Raw genomic sequence first — 25,174 nt, forward strand, 5'->3', positions numbered from 1 at the left:
AGCGCGGCGCCGCGCGGGGGCCCCCGGAGGTCTCCGGAGCCGCCTGGGGAGGGGGGTCCCTCCCTCCCTCCCGCCCCCCCCGCCCCCCCCGCCCCTCCCCGGGCGAGCGCGGCTGGCCGGCCTCCCCCGACTGGTTCGCCCTCGCGGGGGCGGAGGGGCCCGAGAGCCGCAGCCCGTTTCGGGGTTTAATTCTGGCGCTTGCTCGCCGGCGCCGGCTCCGCCCCCCGCGCCCCGCCCCCCGCGCCCCGCCCCCTCCGCCGAGGTCCGGGAGCCCGGCGGGCGCGGAGCCGCAGGTCGGGGAGCGCGCCCGGAGGTGAGTGAGGCGGCGCCGCGCTGCGCCCCGTGCCCCGTGCCCGGCGGGGTGGGCGCGGGCAGGCGGACTCGGCGCGCGCCGGGGGCCAGGGCACCCCGCGGGCTCGCGCTCGCCTGCCCCCCGCCCCCGCCCCCGGCGGCCTCGGGGCGGGCCCGGGGTCGCGGTCCCAGGGGTTGCTTGGGCCCCTGCAGCCGCCGGGCCGCGGAAAGTGCGGGCGGGGGGCGCCTGGGCGCCCTGGGGGCCTGTCCTGCCCGGGACCCGGTGCGGACGCTCCCCGAGGCGGCTCCGGGGGGCGCTCCGGCTCCGCTCCGCGCGCGCCCCGGCGGGCGGCCCCTTGATCCCTGCGGCCCGGAGCGGCAGGTGGCCTCGCTCGCCCGCCCTGCGCCGACTCGGCGCTGGCTCCGGCCGCGGTCGGCGGGGTCGGCGGGGTCGGCGGGGTCGGCGGGGTCGGCGGGAGGGAGGGGGAGGGAGGGCGGGGGCGCGCCCCGGGCCAGGCGGCGTCAGGCCCGCGGAGGCTGCGAGCGCCCTGGAGCGCGCCGGGTCCCCGACGTCCCCTGTCCCGCGCCACCTGGGCGCACTCGCGGGGTCCCGCGCCCCGGGCCGCCGCCGCCGCTGGCGCCCTCCGCGCTGCCCCTGGGCCCCCGGGGAGCTTCCGGAGGCGGCTCCTCGCGGGGGTCCTGCGAGTCCGCGGGAGCCGCTCCGCACCGGGGTGAGGCGCGACGGGAACCCTCCGGGGCGTCCCCCAGTGCGGGCGGCTGCACCTCGTCCCCGCGAGCTTCGTCTCTCCTATTAATTAGTGAAACGTACCAGGGCGACGGCCCGGGACCCACAAGGCGGGGCGGCCCACCCGCGCGCGGTTGTGCGGTTTCTCGCCGGCCTCGCTGCCCGGCATCCGAGTTGGAGGGAATCAGAACCTGCTTCCTCGTTTTCCAATTCGTGGTTTTAGCCAACTTGATTTCTTAGGTGATGCTTAGCTGCTCATCTGCTAATTGTTCCTTTCATCCAACTTTCACTTCCAGAAAGTGGGGCACTCCCGCGTTGTACTTATTTTAAAGACTCAGGTGTAATAAACATGCCCTAAAATGTACCCTTTTAAAGTGTTCAAGTCCGTGGTGTTTAGTGTATTCACGAAGTTACTCGGTCGTCACTGATTCCAGAACATTTTCGTCACCCTCCCAAAGGAACCCCATCCCCATTAGCAGTAATTCCTCATTTCACCCTCCCGCAGCCTCCTTCCTTCATCTTACGGTGTGGTTTTTCCCAGATTGAATTAGAAATTGAGAGATTATTAACTTCAGACCCTTTTTAGTTAATGGATTTGAGGGAAGGTGCTGCCGATGAGGCGGTGGAAGAAAATTTAAGTAGGGACTGTCCTGTGGTGAGATTAGTGTCTAAGGATGCAGGAGAAGGGGCCAGTGGCAGAGTGATGGTCTCCTAAAGAGGCACTTCCATGAGGGACGCATTTTATCCCCCAGGTGGGGGGGGGCACAGGGGTGCTTTGGGGCACTTTGTGAGGTTCACAAACCCCTCTAGTGGAGGTTCCACCTCAGAAAAAGAGAGTTCTGTTCTGTGTATGTGTGTGTGTGTGTGTGTGTGTGTGTTTCAGTGGGAAAAATGATAGAGCAAAAAGGAGCAAGGTTTTAAAAATAATTTTGTTTTAAATCATCCAAACTGGCCCAAAGAAAAGAAACCACAGGCAAATGGCCACTAGAATCGATACAGTCAAGACCTAGGTTCGTTTTGTGAATGTCAGCATTTGCTCACAAATAGTGCCAGGAGCTGATGTGTTCTTGCATTAGCCTCCTTAGTCCTGGGAGGAGGGGGAGGAGGGGGGAGGGTGTAGCTGAGGAAATTCAAGGAATTGGGGAGGACATAGGAGCAAGGCTGACACAGGCAATTGCTTGTGGGAGCAGAGGCCTGTCTGTAGGGCAAACAGGTTCAGAAGCAGCAAGGGGGATCTCAGGGAGAAATTACAGACACATCACTCAGGCAGCTGTTGGATTATTTGTGCATGTTTAAAAAAAAAAAAATCAGTGGTGAGCAGAGTTGAAGCAGCCCAAATGACACAACCATCTTTACACTTCTCTTTGGCCCTGCAATCAGAGAAGCCAAGTTGGTTTCAAATGTTGTGGGACATTTTATGCCTCTGTCGCATGGGTGGCTTAGCTTATGCCATCTGTTTTTTGTTTTAAGTAATTGTTAAACTATAGCATACATACCAGTCGTAAGTGTACAGTGTGATGAATTTTCACAGTGAACGTAAAGTTATAACTCGCACTGAGATAAAGACACAGAATGTTGCCAGACTGCAGAAGACTCCTGCTCTTTTCCCATCACTTTTCTTCCCATGGTAACCAGTGTCCCAGCATAGATCAATTTTGTTCATGTTCTATGTGTGTGGTATAATCTAGTATGTTTCTTGTTTGTTCCTTTGTTTTTCAATCTGGCTTCTTTCTCACCAAAGTGATTTGGTGAGACTTAGCAGTGTTGCACATGGCTCTAATTCAGTCATTATCTTTACTGTGCAAAGTTTCATTGTGTGACTATGCCCCAAATTATCTATCTGTTCTAGGGTTGATGGGCGTGTGGGTGGTTGCCGAATTTTGACTATGGCCAGTAGAGTGGCTGTGAACATTGTAGCACATGTCTTGATACACTTGTACACATTTGCTTAGGGTATATGCATAAGAGTAGAAATGCTGAGTTCTAGACTCTTCAGTTTAGAAGATCATGCGAAACATCCCAAAGCGCTTGTATGGTTAATACTTCTTCAAGCAGGATGTGAGAGTTCTGTCCTGTTTTAAACTGCCAAAGCAGGGCAGCCCGGGTGGCTCAGCGGTTTAGCGCCGCCTTCAGCCCAGGGCATGATCCTGGAGACCCGGGATCGAGTCCCACGTCGGGCTCCCTGCATGGAGCCTGCTTCTCCCTCTGTGTCTCTGCCTCTGTCTCTCTCTCTCTCGATTAAATAAATAAAACCTTTAAAAAATAAAAATAAACTGCCAAAGCAGTAAATCTACCAAGAGTTTCACAGATGGGCAAAAGGTGACCCATATTTGCCCCATTCTAGCAGATTATTTCAGTTGTGTTCACTTTGGGTGCTTTTCCACCTCTGGTCCTGTTTTTATGAAGTCATAATAGTCAATTTGGTATTTTGTTTCTCTTAACAGTATGTCTTAATATTGCTCAGTCTCTGTGACTTTCAAATTCCTGCACACATCCACAATCCCGTGGACAGGCTTCCATTTAAATAAGCCCCCACACACAACCGGCAATGAGTGTTAATTTTTTGGAGTTGTACATATTGCTACAAAAACCATCTGTGCATATAGTTTCCGCCCCCCCTCTTGTTTGGGTCATTTCATAAACTAGAGACTCTCGTTTTTATGGCTCTAGGTCCATGTGGTTAAACTACTACCTGCAGAACCCAGCTGTCCTTGAATCTAGTACAGAATTGTTTAAAGTAACCTTTAAGTGGCTAATATGTTACCTGCAAAAAAGGTGTCTAATTGGCTTAAAATGTAACTCTCGAAGTAACAGTGAAGTTGACCCTGATACCCCCTTTTTAAATAGTGTAAATGGGACTATTGTAACTTCATTTGCCAGTCATGTGATTTTTCTTTATATTATGCTTTTTTGCAAAGGTACTAAGCTAGGAGTTTTAGGGGGTATAAGAGGAATCATCCATTAAGTAGCTGGTTGTCCAGAAATTATGTACAAAAATTAAAAGTAGCATCTAGGCAGAATCCTTACATGTGACAAAGGAGTGTTTAGTTCACTTCCCAGATATTGACTGCTTCTGTGAGTTCTGAATCAAAAGAGGTCTTTCTTGCCGGGATGGTTAGGATCGGCTTCTCTGAAATGTAAGACTTGAGCTGAGCTTTAAGGGATCCTTAGAAATTGGTGGGGAGAAGATATCTCCGAAGAAAATACCACTGAGTTATCTGAGGAAGGGAGATGAACAGTACACAGCCCATTCTGGACAGTGGGAATGATGCCAATCTTATTCTTTTTCTGAAATATAGTGAAAATTGGTGAACTAACATGAAGGCAAAAAAAAAATAATTAGAGCTTTTGGGGAGAAAACTTTTTTACTTTCAAGTCAGCATCATGGGGTTCGATTATGAATACTTGCCAAAGATTACCATGCAGTGGGCTTCTGCATTGCCTGGTTATGTGGCTCTAAACTCACTCTTTCAAATAAAATGCAGCAAAAATTTCCCTAAACGTGCCTGTGGAATAAGCCAATATCAGCTTACCTTTAGAAAATAATAAATACTTTCCTACTTCTATGCAAGACCCTGGTGAGGAAATCCAGAGATCCTCACAGAGTTCGTAGCAAGTGGGGAGATAGAGAATTATAGTAGGAGGCAGAAGGATGGAAATACTTGCTATTAATGGCCCATTCTGGAAATGTAAAGGGTGGAAAAATTAATGCTGAGAGGTTTGTGTGATATTTAAGGAGATCGGGCCTTGGAAAATGTAGGCAGGTGGAGATTAGAGCAAAGGGCATTGCATTTTAGGGCATAGCTTTTGAAAATGTAAAGGCTTCTGGTAGGGCTTGATGTAATAGTTTGGTCAGTCACCTCTTTGGAGACTCAGGTGACTGGCAGCTTGAGATTATACTCTTTGTCTAGTGGCTTCCTACTGCCAGGCTAACCTGGTTATCTTTGTGGACATGTTGCTCTGGGGCCAGATTGGCTGATGTGAGTATAGGTTGTGTTGCTTGCTGTGTGACTTTTAGCACAGTTACTGAACCTCTCTGTGGTTCTGTTCCCTGTTCATAAAACGAGGATGACAAAAGCACTCCCCTCATGGAATTACCTGAGGATTAAGGGAGTTAAAATGCTAGAGGGTCACTGGGGTGGCTCAGTTAGTTGAGTATTCAATTCTTGATTTTAGCTCAAGTCATGATCTCAGGGTGTTGGGATCAAGGCCCGTGTCAGGCTCCACGCTCTGTGTAGAGTCTGCTTGGATTCTCTTCCCCTCCCTTGACCCTCCTGTGTGCGCACTCTCTCTGTAATAAATAAATCTTTAAAAAGAAAACAAAAACCATAGAGAGCACTTCAAAGACTACCTGGTACACCATTAATGCTGAATATGTCCACTGTTGTTTCTTTAATTTTTAATCGTTTAAATTTTTGAAGTAATATTTGTATAGAAAATAGTGCCAACAACAAGCATTTAAAATGAAAACAAAAACCTCGTCACTTCTCTCTGATCCCTGCTCAGCTATAGTCTCTTATGGGGTGTTAACTCTCTGTTGTTGTTGTTGTTGTTACTGTTGTTGTATGTTCTTTTGGTGGATGTCATTGAGCAATGACCTCAAACCTTAGTGGCTTAAGCAATTCTTTCTTAGTGTTATGGATTCCATGGCTCGGGGATTGGGGCATGGCTTGGCTGAGTGTCCTTGTGGTGGTGCAATCTCTGTGTAGCAACCACCTGGTGAATGGGCTGGCCTGGAGGGTCCAAGGAGGCTTTGCTGCCATGCCTCGTGCCTTGGCAGGGATGGCTGGGAGATGGGGCTCAGGGTTGACTGCTGACCAGAGTGTCTATTACACATGGCAACTTCCATCTGTACTCAAGTCTGCTCATAAGGCCCCCAGCTCCCTTCATGCGTTAATCAGGGTTCTTTGGAGCAACAGAACAAGTAGGGTGTGTGCATGTTTATAGAAAAAAGAGGTATGTTAAGTAGTTGGCTCACATGATTATGGAGGCTGGTGAGTCCAAAATCTGCAATGTGAGCCAGCAGAGTGGAGACCCAGGAGAGCCAGTAGTGCAGGTGAAGACCAAAGACAGTCTGCTGGAGAATTCTGTCCTGCTCGGGGATGCTGATCTTTTTGTCCTATCCAGACCATCAACTGATTGGATGAGGCCCACCTGTGTTATGGAGAACAGTCTGCTTAACCCAGTGGTCACTGACTTAAATGTTAATCTCGTCCTCAGATACTCTACAGATGGACAGATACAATTAACTTGAGCTAGAATACCTCCAGAGAACCAGTTGGAGGCTTCCTGGCCTTTTATGACCTAGCCTCAGAGGTTACATGACTTTCCTTTCCTCAAACTCTAATGATTGGGTCCATCACAAAGTCTGCTCCAACTCCAGGGGACACAGACCTGCCACTTGATGGGAAGAGTGTCTGCACGTTTGCAGCCTTCTTAAACTGCCACAGTGTATCCGTGATTTCAACAAACTTGGCAGTTTCCATTCATTCTCCAGTAAGGAAGAAAGGGAATTAATATTACCCCTGCCTCTTTTCTCTTCTTCTCCCCAGTTTTATTAGATATCCCATTATTTTTATCTTGTTATTTTTTGTTCTCTTTTTTCAATTACCTGTATAATTTTAAATAAAGCATTCCATACTTGACAAGGCCATGGAGAAATGAGGTTTGTTTAGTGTGTGCATGTATGTTCAAGCAGTGGAAAAGAACAAAACTGTCTACGAGGAGGCCTAACAGAGAGGCTCTTATTAAAACACTCCAGTCACTAGATGTGTGAATTGCTTGCGAGCATGTCCCCTGATGCGCACAGCAGGTGACATAATCCAGTGGTTCTTATTTTCTCTTTGGCTTTTAAACTCTGATACCTGTTTGCCTTTTTTCTTCCTTGAGCTTTATGTTTCAAGTATGAATGCTTTCTCACTGATGAAGAATCTTAAAACAGATACACTGTTGAGTTGTGTATTTGTGTATGGATAACATACACCAGAAGAACCTATCAGAACTACGTATCCTCATGCTTTTTTCATTACAGGAGCAATCAGGTAATTGGAAACAGTTATATATTTCAGTGTCAGGAACCCTGTTGGAAGGTTTTTTTTTTTTTTTTTTTTTTTAATTAGTTAATGGAATTGAGCAGCGGGGCTTAGTTTAACGCTCAGAAGACATACTAATCCCTTTTTATAATTATCTGATCCCCTGAGAAGCACACAAGAGCCTCTATTCTTGTTGGTTTACATTGTTGTATATTGCAGATAAAACTCCTTTGTATATAATTTTTGACTTGATTAGAGGTAAGAATGTAAATATGTTGGTATCTTCATTACGTTTTGGACTAAATTTATTCAGATTTCTGTTGGTCTTTCTGACTAGTTCACCTGTTGACCTTGGGGAAAATATGAAAAAATAATGAGAGCAAAGGTAGAAATCAAGCTGAATCCATCCTCCGTCTTTCTCATTCTCTCTCTTTTTTTTTTAAATTTTTTTAAATTTTTATTTATTTATGATAGTCACACACACAGAGAGAGAGAGAAGAGAGAGAGAGGCAGAGACACAGGCAGAGGGAGAAGCAGGCTCCATGCACCGGGAGCCCGATGTGGGATTCGATCCCGGGTCTCCAGGATCGCGCCCCGGGCCAAAGGCAGGCGCTAAACCGCTGCGCCACCCAGGGATCCCCTCTCATTCTCCTTCTGTCTTCCTCCTGACCCTTTTTCCTTCTCTCCTCTTCCTCCTCAACAGCTCTTTCCTATCAAAACAACTCCTTAGGAGTAGCCCTTTTTAGGGGTGGTGACTGTCCCTATTAGGTGATGCTACAAGTCATTTTTCTGCCAAATGCTTGCTCATCTCCCTTCCCCCAAATAGAGCCATGGACCCAAGCTGATCATCTTTGTATCACGCCTCTGGGCTGTCCATCTAATACCACAGGTCAGTTTTGTCAGTGTTTAGACTTTAATATGTGGAATCGCAGAGTGTGTACCCTTTTGTGTCTGGCTTCTTCTCCATGTTGTATTTGTAGGATTGATCCATGTGATCTTATGTGGCAATGGAGTGTTCTTTGCATTTTTTGATTGTGTTCTGCAGTGTGAACATACCACTGTTTATCCATCGTCCTGGAGACTTACATTGGGTTGTTCCCAGTTTGCGACCAGCATGAACAGTGCTGTCACGAACAAGTCTGTGCATGTGTCCTGGTGAACATATGTAGACAGTTATGTTGGGTGCACATCCAGAAACGAAGTTGCCAGATTTGGCTGCACACAGTTCTGTTGTGGTAGAGATCTCTGTAGCAGCTGTATTCATCTATCTTCCCAGCAGTGCTGTGTGAGTTCTCACTCGAATGCTTGTTATTCTCCGTTGTCTTATTCTAACGAGTTGGGTAATTATATATTCTTGAATTCCCCAGACTCCAAAAAAAAAAAGGGCTCATATTCTTCTCATGTTATGGCATAGTGAAATAGAAAAGATTAGACCGTTAAAGAATTCATCTAAAGATTTCATGTCAGCTTTTTAACTAGTCTAGCTTTTTTGTTTCTCTATGTCATAAAATTCAGTTCTCATGGGATTTTCTCTTTTAATTTGGTAGGAGATGCACGTCAAGAGATTTACTATTAATAAAAGTCAACAAAACATTATGAATAAACTCTGCTGGTCCTGAGAGGCTTTCAGTATATTTGAAGGCTGAAATTTTGCTTATGCCATCTTATCCTTTGAACTTCCCTGACTTGTTAAGTCGATTTGCTGATTTTTGGCATATACTATGACATTTTTATAGGAGAATTTGTCTAAGTCATGCTCTGTAGATGGCCAGGAATTAAATTTCCACAAGGTAGCACAACAGAAAATTTGAACTCATGACGCATCATTTCTTAAAGGCAGAAAAGAAGGAGATTGTCCACACGGGGACACTTTGGATATTGTGTTGGTTCAGTGGCAATTTCCATTTTTTAGAAAATGGAATGAGTCGTTTTGATGATACTTAATATGTGATTTGATGTGCTTGAAATTTGTTTTGATGTTTTTCCTCTTGGCCTTTTGAAATTTCATCCTTTATCTTTTACTTGAAGCTGCCTATTTTATCTTCTCAATTGTTTCTTTTTGAGGATTGTATGCCTCTCAAGGAAGGCAGCCCAGCTTCAGACTTAGTGCAAACATCCTCTCCTCCTTTGAATATCACTAGGGGTGTTGCTGATCAAGGGACAGGCACTGTTTATCTTCAGGGCCTTTAAGGCTTTTGTAGGGACTCTTTGACTCGTTGGTGGCAAGATTCAGCCCTGTGTGGCATAGCTTGTAGGGTCTTTAGAAAACACAGGCTTCTGACCTTAAGAGCAGAATGAGACTTCTCTGCCTCCAGAGACCCCCACCCTTTGACCTCCTTTCAGAGTTATAGTTCAGGAAGCGGGGGGAGGGAGTTTGCAGGATCTCCATCAAGGAGAGGAGGGTGGGAGGGAAATGATTGAAACAACTCAAATTTTCTTAGCCCAGGCAGGGTTTCAGTAACAACTAGAAGCAATTAAAATAGTTTACTGCTATGGGAGTTTTTGTATGTTGTTTAAAAAGTAGATTTTTTTTTTTTAAGTTGAGGGAATTCAAGACTAATCCTTTCACGAAGTCATATGCACTTGTGTTCTGCTATGGGTTTTTTTGGTTTGTTTTTTGTTTTTAAGATTTTATTTATTCATGAGAGACACAGACAGAGGCAGAGATATTAGCAGAGGGAGAAGTAGCCTCCCGGGGGTGGGGAGAGGCTGACACAGGACTCGATCTCAAGACCCTGGGATCACGACTTGTGCCAAAGGCAGGTGCTCAACCACTGAGCCACCCAGGCATCCCTATTTTTTATTTTTAAAAAATTTTATTTATTTATCTTAGAGAGAGCAAACAGGGGGGAAGAGCAGAGGGAGAGGGAGAGAGAGAACCCCAAAGAGATTCCACACTCAGCCTGGAGCTGGTCACGGGCCTCGATTCCGCAACCCTAAGATCACGACCTAAGCCAAAACCAAGAGTCAGACCCTCCACTGACTGAGCCACCCAGGCACCCTCAGGAGAGTTTTAATCAATTTTCAGGTTAATAGAGAAGCAGAATGATCTCTTTTTGTTGGTTCTTAGGTTTATTTTAGCCAGCCTCTAGAAACAAAAGGCTACTGTTTGGGTAACCAGGGAAGCCAGGAGAGCCTAATTGGAAGGACTTTGTTTTCCTTTAATGAAATCCCGTGTGCTCATAAAGCTGTCTCCCACCTTGCAGAGAAGAGGCTCTCTCACTTCACTCAGAGACAGTGCTGCTGTGTCTGGGTTTGGTGCTGCCCACGGCCGGGAGGGGCATGCCAGCAGCTCCCCCCTCGATGTCAGGAATAAGTAAGAAGGCCTTGAGGACTCTTAGCCAGCCCAGAGCCATTGCATTACAGTAGCTTTACTACAGTGGGGGAAAAATGTCCTTCTTTCCTGTCCCATCACCTGTCCCAAAGCTCCCAGCTTTGCCAGCAAGAGGAGGAAATACTGCTTAAGGGCTTGACATTTATATAGTTTTGGAATCATTTTCATAGGAACTTCCTCTTTCAAGGAAGAGGTGTCATGAGTCTCTGGCCTCACATCCAGTTTGACCGAATAACCAGGCTTACCTGTTTATCCGATTTGGCCTGACTTTGAGCTGTGACCCACAGGTGTCTCTTCTAGCCTGGGTTCCAGGCTGGATAGAGGGCAGCTGAATCCATGGAAACTGCTTTGTTCTCAACATCTCTTTTCTTCTCCCTCCGTGGCCCAGAGCAGCTTTTTCGTCCCTACTTTCTTCCCTGTTTCTTTACCTTCATTTTTATTTATTTTTAAGATTTTATTTATTTATTCATGAGAGACACAGAGACATAGGCAGAGGGAGAAGCAGGCTCCCTGTGGGGAGCCCAAAGCAGGACTCGATTCCAGGACCCTAGGATCAAGACTTGAGCTGAAGGCAGGTGCTCAGCCATTGAGCCACCCAGGTGCCCTCTTTACCTTTATTTTTGGGCTGGCCAGATTGAAAGGATCTGATTCAATACAGGCAGTGGTCAGGAGCCTGGGCTCGAGAGTCTCAACTCTTACACTTCCCATCAGGAGTATATTTCCTTTGCCTCCTTGTGTCTGGAAAGAAACAATATCATTTTGCCATGGTGTTTAGGTGGGTGTTGGGTGGGTGTTGGGGGATGGTGGTGGGGAAGCAGGGTGGAGAAGGTAGGAAGGAAATATAAAGGAAGGAAAGTCTAAGATACGGTGTTTCCTAACTGTGAAACTCCCTAAAAGAACGTCTTAAAAGAGCTGTCCTGTTTGCTAAGGGCCAGAGGAGCAGAGAAAGTTCTGCTGTCCCAGGCAGCACACAGTGGATGAAAGCACCCTGGGATCAAGTAAAAGGGCCGAGACAGGCTCAGGGACCCCGACTCTGAGAAGTGCCACCACCCATATCCCCTCTCTGCAAGGTCTTCCACAGTTTTGGGTGAGCAAGGTCATCTGTCTCTGCCTGTAACGTGGACGTAAGGAGAGGTCTGGGACCAAGGAGCCGAGGTGATCAGTGAGGTCATGGGTGTGTGAGCCTTGCCGGAACTTTGTTGAAATCTGGATCACTCGCCTGCTATCCCAGCCAGGAAGGCTCAGTGATTGTGTGGGATGATGGGATTCCTGGTAATTGCTGTTGGTTATTGAGGTTGGGGTACTCATCTCTGGAGGCCCTGGGATGGGGGGAGTTGAGCTACATTCTTGGGACCCCACATTGGTGCTCTGCACATCTCTTCCAAGGAAGCACCTCCATACAAATGCTGGTTGTGCGGGGCTGTGCTGGAAGTGTGTTTTGGGACTTTTAAGGGCTGGTGTGCAAGCCATTCATCATTTATAATAACGTTTCTAAATATACTTGATAAACTGTGGGCACATAACTGGTTTTTAAATCAATGATTCATTGTATCTGAAACTTTGAAGGAATTGAGGAGAGTAACTTTGTATTTATAGTCCAAGGCCTGAGCAAAAGCTGGGTCCCATTCAGTTAACTACGTTTCTTAAATCAATGAGTGTATATATATATATATATATATATATATATATATACCCAGAGGATTGGGTCTTTTTTTTTCACAGCAACATGTATTATTTTGCCTTTTCTCGTGTTCATTAAAATTAAGAACTTTGATTTAGCTGTATAAATTAAGAGTGGAAAGGCAAGTCACAAAGTAGAAGATATTTGTCATATATCCAATAAGCAGCTTATCCAGAATGTGTCGGGAACAACTACAAATCAACAGGAAAAGCAAAACCTATTTTTTAAAAAGATTTTATTTATTTATTCATGATAGACATAGAGAGAGAGAGAGAGAGAGAGAGAGAGAGAGAGGTAGAGACACAGGCAGAGGGAGAAGCAGGCTCCATGCCAGGAGCCCGACGCGGAACTCAATCCCGGGACTCCAGGATCGTGCCCTGGGCCAAAGGCAGGCGCTAAACCGCTGGGCCACCCAGGGATCCCCGCAAAACCTAATTTTAAAAAAAGATTTATTTATTCATGAGAGACACACAGAGAGAGGCAGAGGCCTAGGCAGAGGGAGAAGCAGGCTCCCTGCAGGGACCCTGATCGCGGATCATGTGCTGAGCCAAAAGATGCTTAACCACGGAGCCACCTAGGCATCCCAACAAAACCTAATTTTAGAAGTGAGAAGGGCATTCAGTATCATCAATCATTGGGAAAATGCACATTAAAACTATTATAAAATGTGAACACATATTCAAATGGCTCAGATTTAAAAAACAAACCCTGATAACCAAGTATTAATAGAGACAGGAAAAGCTTAAACTCTCATTCACTGCTAGTGGAAGTATGAATTGGTTTGATCACTTTGGACTTTATTATAAAGCTGAACAAATACATGTCCTATGACTTAAAATCCTAGATACATATGCCCAACAGGAATGAGTGTGTATGTACAACAGAAGTGTTTGCAAGAATGCTCATAACAATGATAGACACATAAGAGAAACTGTCCAAATGCCCATGAATGGATAAAAGAAATTGTGTCAAGGTTATGCATGAAATATTTTACAGCAATAAAAAAGAACAGTACTGCTGCTCAGAACAACATCATGAATACTGAGACACATTTTATTGAGTAATATAGATATTAAGTAAAAGAAGCCAAAGTTTACATATTTTATGATTTTTTTTGAAGATTTTATTTATTTATTCATTAGAGACACAGAGAGAGGCAGAGACATAGGCAGAGGGAGAAGCAGGCTCCCTGCAGGGTGCCTGATGCTGGACTCCATCCCAGGACCCTACGTCTCTACCTGAGCCCAAGGCAGATACTCAACCACTGAGCCCCTTGTATGATTTATTTTATATGAAGCTCAAAAAGAGGTAAAAATAATCACTGGTGAATAGAAGAATAGGGCAAGGGGCCTGGGGTGAGGGGTCTATTGACTGGGAAAGGACATAGGGGGCTTCTGGGATCCTCATGATGTTCTCTATCTTTGACCTAGTTGCTGGTGTCATGAATATGTTCATTTGTAAGAATTCCTCATGATTAAATATTTAAGATTTATACTTTTACTGTGTGTGTCTTCCTTAATTTTAAAAGTTTAATAAGATCAAGCCTTTAAAACTAAATAAGCCAAGATTCATAAGAAACCAGTTGGGCTTATCGGCTGTGTAAAAAGAGACACTCATTTAAACTGGCGGAGGCAAACCAAGCATCAACAAGAAGGAGTTGGTCGGGAGGAACCCAGTGAAACCCCAGAACGTAATAGCCCAGCCAGTCCCCCTGAGAGTTAGGACCTGAAGTTGATTCCTCTTGGTCACGCATAGTATCTTGTCTCTAGCATTTGTACCATACTCTGGCTTTCCTCGACAGAATATCTTCTTCTGTCTGCTTGAGTAAGAAAATGGCAACCCAGCCCTTGCTCATCACAACACCCTTCTCCAGCCAAACTGCTCTAGCTCTCTCCTCCCGCCCCCTGCTGATCTCTACCAAGATCTTCCACAATCTAGCCTTACAGAGGGACCTATTATCTTGTATCATTTGGGGATTATGGAGTAGTTTCCCAAGTGCATGAAGATTCACACCTTCTGGATACAACTTTCTCTCCAATGGTAGGAAATAGTGTTCCTAACTTGATTTGAACTTGGCAATGCAAACAGCCTTCCTGATAACTATTGTGGACTGGGTAACCATAATGGTGGGAACCATGATCCCCAGATTTAGGACTTCCCAAGACAGAGTATGTTGCATTCTCTCTCTCCCACTCTCCTGGGTCAGCTTAGTCCTTCCTAGTAAGGGTTCTGAATTTCTTTGGGCATCCAGCTTGCCAAACCCCACCACAAATTTGCAGGAGATGTGCTGAATTTTTCCTCTAGCAATGAAATTTTTAAATGAATTGCTGTATATATTCATCAGAGTAGCTATGAGAAGGGTCTTTAAGCATTGTTTTCCTTTGGCTTCTAGAAAAAAGTTTGCGAGATCTTGATTTTCATCCTTATGTTTTAGTTGCTCATTTAAAAAACCATTTGCACCATCAGATCTTACTCATATTGGTAAGATTTCCAGGCAGAGGCTAACAGTAAAAAGCTAAAATAAACCTGGACTTTTCTGGAATTGAATTCTACATCTCATAAAATCCCAGGTAATTACATTTCCTTGTTTTGCTGGGAGACTGGTATGCCGGTTAAGTTTATAACCTTGATTCTTGTTTTATCCCCCCATCAGTTAGAGATTAATTACATGCCTATGGAAGGCTGAGCTGTTGAACCTTATCTTCTTTGAACCTACCATTGTTCTCAACAAAGCCTTCTAAAGGTCAAACAAGTAACCTAAGTTTCCCCTCTCTTTTTAAAGCACATATTTATAAGGTAAAAACTTTAATTGGAAAAAAGACATTATTTTCAGTTTATCATATATGTTATGCAATTGATTAGCATGGGAATTCATTGGCGGTAAGACCTGCATGTCTTTCTACATTCATTACATATCCATATACATATGAATATTACATATTCATTCTACATATTAATTATTCCATTGATCATTAACTCATTACGTGATAGCTGTGGCTCTGCTCCAAAGGCCTTCAGTATTCTAGCTCCAGATCTGGGTTCCACGAGCCACCCCACTCTGGGACATAGTAGAGGATGAGAAAGAGAATGACCAATCCATTCTTGGCTATTAATGCTTCTGTTTATAAGTCACTTCTCACATTCACTTGGCTATGGCAAGTCACATGGCGAAGCCTACCAACAGCGAGGTTGGTGTAGTTAATTCTTCCATCTGGAGACACTGTAAGTCACATGACAATGGGGAGTATAATCCTTTTACAGGGACTGCAGCAGATAATTGAAACAACAACATAATCTACAATGGAAAACTGTCTTTAATTCTGAGAGGTTTAATGGCCTGTATGCTGATTCAGAAACAGTGTTTAGAACTGATTACATCTGTATTTCGGGGTTTGTTTTGAAAAAGTTCTGCTTCAGAAATCTGCCTACATATGGAAAACAGAGTCTAGTTTTTATACAGGACTGATTAATCTTTTATGAGTTGGAGAGCTGTGCTCACAATTTGGTAACTTTCCACTCACTGTTTCTTAAGGGTCTGCATCTGAATTTCAACAGGAAGTTACTCTTTTTACTCTCTTGACTTTTATATCTTGATTTTCTGTGTATTATTGCCATCTTATTGGCCAATTGTCTTTGGTTTAATTGCCTGAAGTAATATGGCTTTGGCAGCCAATCGATGGCAGATGACACTGTAAAAAGAAGAATAGAAATGAGCCTTTTGGAGAAAACTGAAATTTATTAGGGCTTAGTGAATCTGTCCTGGTATTTTTTTTTTTTTTTAAGTGAAATTGCTCAGCTATTGTCAATATCCTTACTGGGGAATTTCTGTCTTAGTGTTGACAAAGGACAAAATCAGAACCCTTTGAAAAAAGATGGCAAATTGCAATTGTACATGCTGTGAGGTATAAAACTTGAATGCTTTGAGTGGTTATTCTCTCATCTGCATGTTGGGGAGATTCAGAACCCTTTTTGGGAGGCAGGCAGGGAAACGTGGCCATGCTTAGAGTTTTGCCCCCAGAGCCTTTTGTGGAGTGGGGGCCATCTCTTTAGGCAAGAGTCTTGCAAATAATTCTGGTTATTATTTTTTTTTAAATATTTATTTATTTGGGGGGGCAGAGAATCTCAAGCAGACGTCCCACTAAGCACAGAGCTCCATGCAGGGCTTAATCTCACAACCCTGATATCACAACCTGAGTCAAAATCAAGAGTCAGTTGCTTAACCAGTTAAGTCACCCAGGTGCCCCTAGTTTCTGTAATTTTTGTTAAGAATGCTGAGACTTCTTCTGATTGGTTGAATTTTTTTTTTTACAAAAACAACCATGAGATATAATTGATATGAACATTATATTAACTTTAGCTGTATAATATAATGATTCAATATTATATATTTTGCAGAATGATCGTTAACATCCATCACCACACAATTACAATTTTTTTTCCGTGTAATAAGAACTTTTTTATTAAAGTTTTTCATTTTATTTCCAATTAGCTAATAAACACTGTTAGAATAATTTCAGGTGAACAATATAGTGATTCAGCAATTCTGTACATCAGAGCTCATCATGATAAATATACTCTTTAATCCCCTTCACCTATTTCCCCAGCCCTCCATCCATGTCCCCTCTAGGTAACCATCTGTCTGTTCTCTGTAGTTAAGAGTCTGTTCCTTGATTTGTCTCTCTTTTTCTTTTCCTTTGTGTATTTCTTAAATTCTATATATGAGTGAAATCATGTGGTATTTGTCTATGACTGATTTCACTTAGCATTATACTCTCTAGAGTCATCCATGTTGTTGTAAATGGCAAGATTCCATTCTTTTGAGGGGCTGAGTAATATTCCATTGTATGTATATACCTATTTTCATTATCCATTCATCTGTGGATGGACACTTGGGCTGCTTCCATAATTTTGGCTATTGTAAATAATGCTGCCGTATACATAGGGGTGCTTGTAGCCTTTTGAATTAGTGTTTTTGTATACTTTGGGTAAATACCCAGTAGTCTGGGTCATAGGGCATTTCTGTTTTTAACTTTCTGGGGGACCTCCATACTGGTTTCCAGAGTGAATGCAGCAGTTTGCATTCCCACCAACAGTGCACAATGGTTCCTTTTTCTCCACATCCTCCACAACACTGTTGTTTCTTGTGTTGTTTATTTAGCCATTCTGACAGGTATGAAGTGATATCTCGTGGTTTTGATTTGCATTTCCCTGATGATGTGTGATGTCGAGCAGCTTTTTGTGTGTCTGTTGATGTGATGAGAACTTTTGAGATCACTCTGCAACTTTCAAATAACCCAGTATTATTAACTATAATTGGTTGGCTTCTAAGGTAAGTGGACCAACCCTTGATGGGTAACACTTAATCAGCCCCAAGTATTAATGAAAACTTGTTTTTGAGAAATAGCGTCCATTTGTGAAATTCTAAAGGATTTTGCACACCATTTCCATCAAAACATTGGGTACCTTTGATGCCGGTTTTCCTTTCTGATTTCTTTTTGAATTGCCATGTGTTAGGTCCTTAGCTTGCATTATTGAGGGATAGGAAGTAGTTCAAGGATGGCCATGGGAAACTCTTAACACATCCATCTCATTCGTGTCTTTCAGTAGCTCTTTTATGAAGAAGCAGTAGGAAAGTTGCCCTGGGCCCCCAGATTAGATGATGTTGATTTATTGAACGATACGAATCTCATCAGAGACCTTGATTTTCTTACTGTGTTGACCAAATGTAATCCTGCTATTAAACAACCATGCACAGTTTCGTGATTGCCATTTTTCCTAATTTACACCTTATTTACTATTCCATTCTACTTTCCCTTGTACTGCATTTTACATTTTTTTTACATTTTTAAACTTTAAGGATCGTTCAGTCTCATTTTGAAAGTTGCCTGAAGCCCTTTCCAGAACAAGGTTGGATATAAATACATAGAGTGTGCCTACTGGGTGCATTCAGGCATGTTAAGAGGGCCCTTAAATGTATATGAAGTGTGCACAGAGAGCGAAGGAGAGACAAAGAAATCCCCTTTCTGGGCCCTTTGTCACTGTTCTCACAAACAGGTGTGTATGCCCGCGGCTTGCTGGGGTCTCTGGCTCTTGTACCGAGACTCTAGCAAGTGACTCTTTCCTGGCCCTTTCGCTAACGAGGAAGGGGCTCGTGGTGGGCCGTGGGGTGTGCCGCGCAAGCCCAGGACTGACAGTGGGGTTAAACTGGCAGCAGGCAGTGGCCCGTGGGCAGGAACAGCCGGGAAGGCACTGCACACTAACGCTGGGTTTGCGGTTGGTGTTTTGCGATGAGCTGCTTTGGCATCTGACCCAGGTCGCTCTGCAGGCCCTGGGAAGCTCCTTGGGCTAGGAGCGTGTGCCTGTCCGTGTTCTCATGACCACCAGCCTGTGACCTGCTCTGGCTTTCCCTTCACTGCCTCCCTCGGTGCTGACAGCTCCTGGTAGTCGAGCCAGAATGGGCCAGAAGCTAAATACCTGGCTAGCTGTGCCGTAGCTTCTCCAAGAAGCACTTTCCCTGAACTTTGACGAGACGCCCTTCGCTGTTATTGATGGACAACATAAAGCATGTTCATGTTACAAATTTTGTACGCTTGCTGGTTCTCCTCCTAGCTCACTGGCCACTCCTTCTCACTTTCCGTTACTGGTTCTTCATCTCCTTGATTTTTGGAGGGCCCAAGGGGGCTCAGTCCTTGATCTGTTCTTTTCTGTAGACTCTCATTCCCTTGGTGATGTCATCCAGTCTCATGGCTTCAGGTGCTATTAATATTCTGGTCAATTTCACATTTATTTCTCCAGCTCTGACTTCTTCCCCAACTCCATGCCTATATGCCCAACTACCTACCTCCTCATATTTCCACCCAGTTGTGTTCTGTGGCCACCTCATGTGGCCAAAACAATTTCTGGTTTATCTTCAAACTTGTTTTTCCCACAGCTTCTCCTGTTTCCATTGATGGCAAAACCCTAAAACTGTGTGTTTATCTTCACTCTCTTTTCTCTCACACTTCAGTCCATTAGCAAATCCCGCTGACTCTCCCTTAGGAATTTATCTAGAATCTTCCTCCTCTCCATTTCCACCATCCTCTCTCGCCTGGATTACTACAAGAGCCTTGTAACTGGTCTCCCTGTTTCTGTCCTTGAGATCTATTCTCAACAGTTGTTCTTTATTTTCTTAAAAATTTTAAAAATATATTTTATTAATTTATTTGAGAGAGAGCATGAGCAGGAAGAGGAGCAGTGGGAGAGGGAGAAGCAGACGACCACTGAGCAGGGAGCCTGACCTGGGGCTCGATCCCAGGACCCTGAGATCATGACCCAAGCCAAAGGCAGACACTTCACCAACTGAGCCACCCAGGAGCCCCAATAGTGGCTCTTTAAAAACAAAGGTCAGATGATGGGACTTTGCTCAAACCCCCTTTTTGCTTCCTGTTTTCATAAAAGTTTTTACAGTGAACTCTGGGACTCTTTTGAGCGAGTCCCTTGGTACTGTCCACCTTCCTCTCCTGTACTCACCCCTCACCCTTGCTCAACAGCCCAGGCCTCCTTGGTCTTCCTCAAATTTGCCTCTGTGCTTCCCCTTAGGGCCTGTGCACTGGCTGCTTCCTCTACCTCCGATGTTCTCATCCCCATGTCTGCTCATGCTGGGTGCTTGCTCCCATGTCACTGTCCTGTACCTTGACTGTGGATTCAGAATTGAAATCGTCATCCTCTCACTACCCCTAGCCCCCTGACCGAGCCCTCCCTCATCATGGAACTTACTATTATGTTTGTGGTTTATTGTCTTTCTACCTGGGCAGAATATGGCCTTCCCCCAGGTAGGGCTCTCTATCTGGTTTGTTGGCTCACATATACCAAACTCTTAGAACAGAGCCTGGAAACAACACAGAAGGTGCTTAATAGATATTTGTTGTTGGATGAGCTACTAAAAAGGGTTCACTGTCCCGTTCAGTCCCTCCTATAGGGAAGCTGTATGTGTCAGTTCATGTTAAGAAAAAAAAAAATCTCTTTCCCTGATAAACGGGGACTTTTAATTTTTTCTCCAGTTATGAAAGTTGCATAATTCATCATATTTCCCTTTTTGCTCTGGCTACTAGGAGGCCAGGAGCTAAGTCTGATGCTCAGCTCTACTTCACTATGTTGGTAAAATAATACAACCCCTCTTCTCCTTTGCCCTCTCCCCAGCCTTCACTTGATAAAAAGTTGTCTGGGAGTTCTTTTCATTTTTTGACAATAACTATGTCTTTTATCATTAGACCCTTCAAAGTAACCTTTGGGCATAAATGGTGTGTAAGAATTCAAATCCATTCTGCAAAGGAGAGGTAGTTTATAGAAGATATTTGCTTATAGCTGGCTTTCTTTTGAACCTCAGCTAAATCAGTGTCGTTGTTTTAGGGAGTGTGCAGCTTACAGGTTTGATGAGTCCTCTGAAACAGTGATTTTCATATGCTACCTCTCCAAAAGCTTTTATTTGATTGAATTGCACACGTACAAGTATTAATATACTTGTAAGCTACTGTCAACTGCAAACTCTGCTTCTTTAGACCCAAGGATACTAATTTCTGACAGAAGATCCTTTGAAGAATTTCTTGCCACCGTTCAACAAAATAAGTTGTTGGTCAAAACCCAGAGGATTGAATTAATGGCAGGCTGTTCAGTTGGGACACATAAGAACAGATGTCCTAGTGCATGCTTTCCAGATGGGGGCAGTTTTGTGGAATAAACAAAGCCATAGCTTAAAAGTCTTTCTGGAACTTCACCTTGGCTTAAAATCTTTGGAGAAATATCTTCTTAATTTGGACAGTTTTAGCAAGTTCTGTCACATAGATGCTTATGAAAATCTGCAGAATTTCCTACTTCTGAGTTGGCCAAATTTGAGTTAATGACTCCAGTAAGTGTTGTCCTCTTATTTAAGCAGGCATGTGGTGATGTGGGCACTGTGCTCTAGGATAGTGAGCCTCAAGGGATGTGCCAATTTCCCTGCTCCCATGGCCACTGTCATCATTAGAACCAGATTGGAGATTGCCCAGTAACTCTTTGGAAACCACACACCTAGTTTTTAAACAAATTGAATTTGGTACTTGAAGGAGCTGTAGTTTTAGTTTGTGATAAATCACTGACCTGTACCTCTGAAACCAGTGATACATTATATGTCAATTAATTGAATTTAAATAAAATGTTTTAAAAAATCCTATTACCTAGAGCCATTGGCTCTGACAAATTAGTTTTGTTTCTTGTTCAAGTTGTTTTTCCTTAAATTCTTTGTACAGATCCACATATCTCCCTGTTTCCACCTCTCACAAAAATCGGGTGTCAGAGAACACAAAAGCACTAGGAATTTTTGTTTTATTTTTCCATCCTAGTCATTTTAAAATAAAAATTAGATGTTTATTTTGTTATGTTATTTTTGGATATTCAGTTGGATAGGCCTATTCTAGATATTATTTACTGTCTTCGTACTGTGGAAGATGAGACTGTAGTTCTTATAATTTCTTCCAATACTCTTAAATCATCTGAATACAATTTTTGTTTAATTAATGTATAATGTTTATATTATTATTATTACTATGAAAATGATTCACAACTGAGATGTGTCATTGGAACATTTCCTTCCTCATACAGCTTGTTCTTACCCAGAGTTAATAATTGTTTTTTAGCTGTATGCACTTCTCACTGATTTACCCTCAAATGGAAGACTAACCTTCTCTTTATGTTTGAAGACCAGAGGGTAGCTATCCGATCCATTGCTCTTAAAAGTCCTAATGAAGTGTTCCCATCAACCCAGAGATGCCTTGTGTTTTTCCTTCTTGGATCCTGTGGTATCCTCTTTCCTTGTCTCTTTTGGTCTCTTATCTTGGTAGAGGGCATTGGCCAATAGCTTCTGAGAAAGGTTTCATGGAAGAGATGTTTCTTTAGATTTGGCATGTCTAAGTTGTCTCTGCCCCGACCCACACTTGATAGTTGAGCTAGGTATACAGTCCTAGCTTAGAAATTCTTTTCTCTGAGATCTTTCAAAAGATTGCTCCCTAAAATTCCATCTTTATATGAAAGCTGGAACCTTTACCCCTTGTTCTCTTCAAAAGCTTTTAGGTCTTTTCTTTGTCCCAGATACATTATTGGCCTGTTTTCATTGACTTTTTTTTTTTTTTTTGCCTCTCTGTGGGCTTCCCAACCTAGTGACTTATATTTTTTAGTTATTGGAAAATTTATTTAATTATCTTTGATAGCTTTCCCTCTTTTCTATTGATTAAATTCCATTTTCAAATATTTGGTCCTTCTGAAGCAATCCTCTTTCTTTTTCTGTTCTGTTTTCTAGGTCTTTATCTTCTTATTCAATTTTCTGGTAAATTTTGTCAGCGTTACTTATAACCATTTTGTGGAATTAAAAGACAATCTTCAAATGGATAACAAATGGCTTAAATTTAGATGATATAGAAGGGTAGAATGAAAAGTCTCCCAATTCCTCCCACTAGCCATCATATTCCCTCTTCAGAAATCAGGGTTCTTGCTTCTGATGATACTCATAAGTTAAAAAACACTAAATAAAAAAAAGTGTGTGTATATGTTGTCATATTCTCTCCCCCCTTTAAAATCCCAAATAACATACTTTTACATATTATTATGCACCTTACTCTTTTTATATAACCAAACATCTTAAAATTCCTCCAGATAGAGTTTTTCTTACATTTTTATAGTTTTAAACAGAGCAGCATAGTATTTTCTTATTACAAATACTCTGTATTTTGTCAAATTGGTTTCCTTTTGATTTTGCTATTTGCGACAATCCTGCAAGAGATAACTTTGCACATATATTATTTTGTTCACATATGATCAAATCCTAAATACAGAATCACTGTGTAAAAGGATACATGGCATTTGTACTTGGAGTAGATATTGCCCCAAATGTCTTTCATAGAAACTGTGCTAATGTGCTAATATATTTACTCTCACTAGCAAGGTACGAAATACCTGTCTGTTCACATCCTTGCCAATGTGTTATGTTATGAAACTTGTTCATCTTTGCCAATCTGATAAGTGAATAACAGTATCTCATGTGGTTTTAATTTGCATTTCGCTTAGGAGGTTGAGCATCCTTTCATGAGCCCATAGGAGCCCTTTGTATTTACCTTCCTGTGAACTGTTCTATCCTTTGCTATTGAGCTGTTAGTTATCAATTTGTGTCACTTTATGTACAAGAGAAATGAACCCCTTATGTGTGATGAGAGTTGGAGATGTTCCTAGTTTGCCGTTTGTCTTTTGGCTTGGATTATATTGCCTTTCTCCAGGTAGAACAGTTTTATCAGCTGCCTATTTTAACGCTTTTGAATTTAATACCATAAAGAGTAAAAGGCCTTCCCTACCCTAAAGTTATTATTTTTTAATTGTCCAGGGCTGCTTTTGTTACTTCTTTGCCTTCAGTTTTTAGATTTATATTATTCACCCATCTTGAATTTATTTTGCAATGTAGGGATCCCTACTAGTTTATAACACAGATGGCTACTAGTTTTCCCAGCCATTTACTTAATAATCCATTTACTTCTTTGGTCAGAAATGCCACCTTTATCATATATTAAATCCCACATGCTAGTGTGTCCATTTCTTGACTTTTCTGTTGATCATCCTTGCTATTCATGTTTTAATTGTGACACTTCTCATTATTAAGGGTTTTCTAATCTGTTTTGATATTAGGGAGGATCAGGTTTTTATTTTGTTTTATTTTATTGTTGATGTGGATATTAACTGCCAATTTTGCAGTGACACTTAAAGGTGAATTGTGGAAAATTTAAAGGAGACCAATCAGCATTTTATGTCACTCAGGAGTAACTGACCTATGTTAGTACAGTTTAGGGTTTGCAAATGTTAAGCTTACTATTTTTGGTTTTTTCCAGTGGGGGGAAACAAGATACCAAAACAGGTAAAAAGTACTTAATTATTCACTTTTGGGATCAAGATTGGTTTACAAGTCAGAGCATTTAGTCTTGAGGGAAGAAAAACATGATTAAATAGGTCAGCAATCACAAAGCAAAACTCTTAAGTTGGAGGGTTGGGTGAGAGGCTTGATGGTGGGGACTCTGAGTCATTTGAGATGCAATTTAGTTCATTCTCAGGTGTTGAAAATCCAGTATCAGTAATCAGCTGGGGATGCAGCAGCTTTGGTGGTTTTCCTAGTGCAAAACCTTCATTTGAGATGAAAAAAAAAAAAAAAAAGAGATTGCAGTGAACCAGAGACCATTTCATTCTGAGTCATGACAGCCTTTCGACATCTCCTCAGTGTTACTCTGAAAAGCCTCTGAGAGTGGAAGAAACAGTTGTCACTTCTCAGTGTGTGTCTGTAGGAGCCAGGCTGCTGCCATATTGTATTGTGACACCAAGAAAGAGAAGAGAACTCGTGTGGATGCCCACCTTAGCTGTGGTGCCCACAGTACAGGTGTACGGGTGAGTCATTTTAGGAACTGTTTTTCTCCCGATGGCAAGGAGTTGGAACCATTAACTGGATGTGAGTGCAAGTGCAGATATAATGCAGAGGAGACCTGTCTTAGCTTGGGCTGCTATAATAAAATACCCCAGCCCAGGTGGCTTAACAACCACGTATTTCTCACAGTCCTGAAGGCTGAAGTGCAAGATGGAAGTGCTGCATGGTTGGGTTCCGGGGAGAGTGACTTTGCTTCCTGGCTGGTGCTTCTTGCTGTGTCCTTATGTGGTGGAGAGACCAAGGGCTCTGGTCACTCTACTTCTTCTTCTGGGAGCACTGATCCCTCATGACCTCCCCTCAACCCTGTCACCTCCCAAAGGCCTCACCTCCAGATTCCATCACGTTAGGGGTTAAGGCTTCAACATGTGAATTTTGCAAGAGACCCAGACATGAATGAGCGGGCTGCTCTAAGACGCTGTGGTCAGTCCTTTCCTCAGGGGACTCAAAGAGAACTTTGGCTTCACCTAGACATAGAGTATATGCAGAGTAGAAACTAACTCAAGAGCATTCATCTTTTTTTTTTTTTCTTCAGGAGCTCTGAAAAAATTTAACTCACGTTTAAATTCTTCCATGTAGTGCCAGGATGTCGCAGTGATTTGCTTTGGGAGGTGCTGTGGCCTCCTTT

The 25,174-nt window shown here is 43.3% G+C and overlaps 1 protein-coding gene across 1 annotated transcript in view; it reads left to right on the top strand.

Annotated features, from left to right (window-relative positions):
- Positions 1-252: 252 nt before the first annotated feature.
- Positions 253-25,174, top strand: part of KANK1 (KN motif and ankyrin repeat domains 1) — a 207,786-nt gene continuing 182,864 nt past the window's right edge. Inside the window, exon 1 of the mRNA XM_055309578.1 lies at positions 253-313. The gene's annotated coding sequence lies outside the window, so the exon portion shown is untranslated. The remainder of the gene's footprint in view (positions 314-25,174) is intronic.

This window comes from Nyctereutes procyonoides, unplaced genomic scaffold (genome assembly GCF_905146905.1).
Source record: "Nyctereutes procyonoides isolate TBG_1078 unplaced genomic scaffold, NYPRO_anot_genome, whole genome shotgun sequence".
NCBI classification, from domain to species: Eukaryota; Metazoa; Chordata; class Mammalia; order Carnivora; family Canidae; genus Nyctereutes; species Nyctereutes procyonoides.